The following is a 6,057-nucleotide window of genomic DNA, read 5'->3' as shown; positions in this document are numbered from 1 at the left end:
GAACTTACAGACAAGTGTACATAGTGAGGAGAAACAGAATGGCTGGAGCTTTGGAAATACTGTCTATAACAAATGTTTTAGTTTTAAAAAATTACTGTTGAACATATATAAACTTAGAAAATAATTCTCTGCAAGTGTATTTTACTGGTATTATTACAGGAGAGGCAGACAGAAATCAGTTAGATGACCGAAAGGCAGAATAACAGAATGTGAGGACCTTGCCCAGAATCACAACAGAGACATTCTTGAGAGCCACAACTCATTGGTTTTATCAATTTTCATAAGAAAGGTTCAGCAGTTAACACCAGAGGACCTGATCAATTCCACGGTTCATCTATCTATCCTATCTATCTGTATGTGAATTTTCCTGTCTCTACCATTTCCCTTTGATACTACAGCCTTTGCGTTCTTCAGTACCCTCTGAAGTGGGACCACTCTCCGCGTCCCACTCCCATTTTTAGGACTTCAGCTGCATCACACCTCAACAACTCAACTCTGTTGACATTTTTGCCCTCTGTTAAACAGATACACTCAGAGCCACTCACCCTTAAACAGTAGGACACTCTCTCGACTTACCACTGTGTCATGAGTTCTTTGAAAAACAGACCAGCTATTTCTTTTTGCTTTATTGTACACAGTGACTGGTATCATGTACGAGCTCAGTGAATATTATTTAAATGAGTTTATTCTGAAATTTTAGAACAACGTGGCAGAGCTATGTCAGCTGCTTTAAAATCCTCTTCTTGTACAAACATGTGTGCCATGTCACAGTCGTTGCTGTTGATTATCTTCTGTCTTTGGAACAAATCATGGTTCTTGAGTTTTTTGTGTATTCAACAATTTGGGATTGCATTATTTGCATTTTGAATATTAGGTTGTAGAGTCTCTGGATTCTGTTAGCTTCCTCCAAAAAAAGATGACACTTTTGATTTGTCATCTAATGTGGTTAGACTCAAACAGCAAACTCTCTTCCAACTGCTGTGGGCAGCTCAGTTTGAGCATTTACATTAGCTGGGAGGTTTATGGACTTCTTATATGCTGGGTCTAGAGTCTAGGACTGGAACAGATTTTTATATAGAGAAGTGGGTTCCCTTTTTTTGGATCTCTCTTGTGCAGATTCTTCCCTTGCTTTCTGGCTTTCTCTAGTTGTCCTGTCTTCCTTTTCCTGAGGCCAGAAAGATGGCAGAAATTCTCTAGGAGCTATGCCCCACTGCTAGTTCAGCCTGCCCTCAGGCTAAAGCCACAAGGACAGGCAATCACCCCTTGAGAGTTTCTATTTCCAAGTCTCTGATCTCATCCTAAACAGGCTTGCTTTTGTTCACTCTTTAAACCCATAAGGTGGTTGTTTCATGGTATTTTGCCCAGAGTTTATAACAGTAAATAGCTGTAGGGAGATCAGTCCACTGAAAACTTATTCCGCCATATCAAAAGTTAAACTTATATCATCTGTTGGGTATTTCTAGTATCTTTGCATTCTGGGCATGATATTTCAAAGTCTTGTTTATATTTTTTTGTTTTAATCTCTCTGTAGTGCATTCTGGATAAATTTATTGACTTTATCTTATTTATTAATTACCTATTCAGACTGTAGGGACTTCTTTTCTATGTTCCATTTATGTTAACTAGTAGAGAATAAGTAAGAAATTGATGAAAAATAATAACTAAGGAAATTAATGAAGATAGTAATAATTCCTTTAAGGAGAGTAATACTGGACTCACCTACATTTTAAAAATTTCTTTTATTATATCCTCTTTGGGGAATATTCGTTTTTTTCCCCCTGAGATTTCCTTTTACTTTTTTGCACTCTATTCTTGATTTCCTATATCCATATCCATATTCCAAACAGTACAAGATAGCATAGTTTATCTTTGTAAATTGCTTTCAAAAATCATTATCATCTTACTAATTATATTGTCTGTAAAATTTGCATTGACTCTAGTCACATTTACCACAGATCTAACTCCATTTCCTGGATCCCTGACCAAATACCAGTTTCAGTCAACGTCGTCTGCATCTGCCCATATAAATCACTTCATAAATTAGAGTCTGCATTCCTCACAGAAAATGGATTCATTTTTAAATCCAAACAAAATAAATCATAAAGGAAAATCATGAAGTTAGGATAGCCTAATTTTCATTAAGTTCCTTCATTAGCATAGTTTAAACCTTCAATTCATAATCAAAATGTTGTAAAATCATATCCATCTTAATCGTGTAATCTTTCTTCTTTCTATCTCATCCAGTATTCTCATCTCACACAGTTTTCACTTAGAACGTTTTTCTCCCTTTGTTTTCAGGGTCTTTGTGCTTTTATCTGCTGCTTAATCTCATTTATGACTTTCAGGTTTCTTTATAGGATCCTACAGAAAATTAACAAGCATTTTTGATATTTTAATGTTAAAGATGACAGAGTCTGGATTCAGTAACAATATCAACATTTAACCTACCCCTATGGGTCTTCATTCTCTTAATATTAATTAATTCATTAATTCATTTAACATTCTTTGAGTGCCTACCTAAGTCAAGTATTTGATGGCTATAAACGTTATGTTTTCTGATCTTAATCTCACAGCCAAGTGATGGAAACAAATACTGATACATTTGAGATAAGCTCTTTAAACGAAATACGTACATGGAAAGAACATCTTCACTGACCATTGCCAGCTAAATGTCTAGTGCAAACCTAAATCAGATGGAAGGCTGTCAGCAATCATTGTTCATGTTCCTGAAGTGATCACTTCTATAGCCACTCAGCCTTTGTTTCTTTATTGGCTAGGAATTAAATTATTTTCTCCATATAAGGATGATTGTTTTTTACATAAATTTCTTAACTTCTCCAGCATTGTAAATAGTGCAAAGGGTGAAAAGTAAGAATGTCACATGTCACAGTGTATTAGGGTAATGAGATGTCTAACAAAGACTCATAGACATACAGCCTGAAAAACTCTTCTTCGTATTCATGCTCTTGATAATTTCTTGTTCATAATATAACATAAGCCAAGAAAACTATTTCTTTCAGTAGACTCGTGGGTCAACTCAAGGTAAGCCATTATTCTATAAAAACATTGTTCAGGAATAACCTAATTAGGTCTTATAACCACATTTCTAAGGGCTACTGTTCTGTTATTATGTGTAAAATATAGGAACACTTCCCAATAAAGTGAAAATGAGGAAAACTGATATGATATCTACAGGAGTAAGCTAACAATTTCCCAGACAACAGAGTTATATATTTTGCATTATTGTTCTGAAGACCTATAGACTTTGATTACTTGGAACTGCCTTTTTTTTTTTTTTTTCCCTTTTGCCTTTCCTAGCTGAGCTGCAGATTTAATTTTATCGGTATGAGAAATATGAAGCTAGGGAATTTAATAATTGTTTCACTAGGTAAGGGATGAAGTAAATTCCGTTGCCTTTCGTTTGATTACAATCTTCCCTGCTGGTTTAATTAAAAATATCCATGTGAGAAAGAAGAAACATGGCAGAGGATCTAATTGTTTTATTGTATTGGATGTAGAGTAGGAACAATGAAATTGAAAGTTAAGAGTTGTAAAACTTAAACGTTTCATGTAAATCTAAAATGTAGACACAGGTCAGCTATAGACAAATGTCAGTAGAGTAGATTCAAAATGCACTGCAGGCAGAAAAGATGACATTTATCAGTCATCCATACATCAGTAACTAAAACAATTTTAGGGTTGTCTAGACAGGCATTTATTATTTCTTAAATTTAAATCTTTAGTAGAAGGACAACAGCAGCCATAGTGTCTATATTTAGTTTCACAAGAAATGAGAAGGCCTAGGAAAAATTTCAAAAACATGTGCAGGGATAAATAGGAAAGAGTTTCATTGCTGTTATTACACACAGAAAGCAACTATGAGATTAAATTAGCTTTCTCGGCTATCATGACATAGGCCAGAAAAATTATACTAAATATTGATATGCATAACTCAATTTTGGATTTTGGAGATAATATTTGTCAATTACAGTGTTTTAAAAGAGGAATCTTTATTAACATTTTCAAGATTCTTAAAAAATGTTTCACTAAATTAGAAAATTGTTTTTAATGCTAATTTTGAAAATAATAGAATAAAGTAGCGAGAAATTAAATGTGCTAACATTGTGAAAATGATACCCAAAACCTTTTCTAAATAGAAAGCCAGGAAAGGATTGTGAGAAATAGCAAAAAATAAATAGGATGGTGGATAGTATGGATTTATAAATTAACTTTCAATCAAAGGAAAAATAGAATTGGATAGGAAGTTTTATTTTAGTTTTATTTGAAACTATCCAATGAAAGTATGTTTTAGAAAACCTGACCTTTGAAATAACCACTCATGTGCCACAACATTTCTAAATGAAAAGAATGGAATAAGTAGTATATAAGAATTTTGAGAAATGAAACCCCAAAAAACAAAGAGCAATATGAAGAAACCAACAAAGCACAAGCAAAACAAATCTTCAGGATCTGTTGCTGGATTATTTTGGAATTTTATTTATTTTTCTGCTGCTATTTTATTTTACTTTCTATGTGTAATTACAGCTTAAGTGGTATAATTTTTGTATTCTTGAATAATGTTTGCTAGTATTAATGTATCTTCCTACATGTGTAGAGATCTACTCAATTATCAGTCTTCATCCCTCTATATCATAAAAAATCTATAGGTACCAATAGTTTTCACTGTTCAATGCTAAAAAATTCTTTCTTTTCTTTTTTCTCTTCCTATATTTTTAAAACAATATTTTTGATTTTTTAAGTCTTTCTTAGTTTGGGTCCTTCCTTAGTTTTTTAAAAACCACCAATGATCTTGGTTTTCTAGCAATGATTGATTTTAGTGTACATTTTTTTAGTGTTCAGAAATCATGGTATTTTAATGCCATCTATTCTTTGGCTTTCCAGGAAGTGCATTTTACCCTCCCCTCAACACATACTCCAGAAATCTGTCTTTGTGATGAACATTATTGTGCTAAATATATTACATGGTGCAGATTACCTCAGTCCACTACTTCTCGATCTTACAGCCGTAAATCACAGCTTTTAAATATTTATAACATTCCCTGGAACACTTAAAGGAGAAAGCCAAAATAAAATTTTTCATTTCCTCTTTGGGTAAAAATGCTTTTGCTGGTTAAAAAAATGTGTTTTTGTTTTTGTTTTTAGGGAAATTAAGTTAGACCAAATAACCCCTACTTAAATCTTTGATATTAGGTGGGTATGCCTGAATGTTCAGCTTTTCCTTCATAACCGTCAAAATAATGTCTAAGAAGCAGATCCTTAATGAAATCTAAGGATCTCTTTCTTTCATTTTTTTTTTTATTTTATGGAGAATTCCCTTCAGCTCCCAATGTTTGTCATCAAATTCTTTATTTTCTCTAGACAAAAATTTGAGGCAATGCCCACCCAAATAGCCACCAAATCAAATAAAGCAATCTCAATCCCATTTAGAGTTCATGTTTTCCTATATAAGATAAGTTGCAATACACTGTTCTAATGTGCAAACCATAAAGTTGGTTTAATGTTGCCCAGCCAAGACCCCTTGCCCAAAATGAGGAGCAGGGACTATTTTCTAACATCTAGAGAGAATAATCCAGTCCCAGATTTAAAAAAAAAATAATAATAAAACATACAGGTACCCTCGTATCCCTTAGAATTCCTCAAGATATCATAAACCAATTTGGTGTCCATTTCCAAGATTTTTATGGCAAACCTGCTTTGCTATTATACCGTGGGAATTCCTTAGATTTTATTTTTTATCCCTGCTTTACCATCAGTATCCACTAGGTGGAGATAAAATTATATATTTTTTTTAGGTTTAGAACAACCTGAACATTTATGACGCTCTATGAAAGAAATATTCATTTTCACAATTTGAACATGCACACCCTAATTGTTGCTTCATAATACTCTTATGTGGGCCTATAGTTTTCTTGAATATTATTTTATATCCATCTACATTTCCTTTTTCTGTTTTTGTGTTTTATTACAGATTCTAAAATAAAGACTACTGATTGAATTGATTTTGTTTTTATAATTTCCTTCTATCTATGGGAAAAT

The sequence above is a fragment of the Mustela putorius genome, unplaced genomic scaffold, assembly GCF_011764305.1.
Source record: "Mustela putorius furo isolate JIRA1106 unplaced genomic scaffold, ASM1176430v1.1 tig00003846_pilon_pilon_pilon, whole genome shotgun sequence".
NCBI lineage: Eukaryota > Metazoa > Chordata > Mammalia > Carnivora > Mustelidae > Mustela > Mustela putorius.
This window is presented reverse-complemented; position numbering follows the sequence as displayed.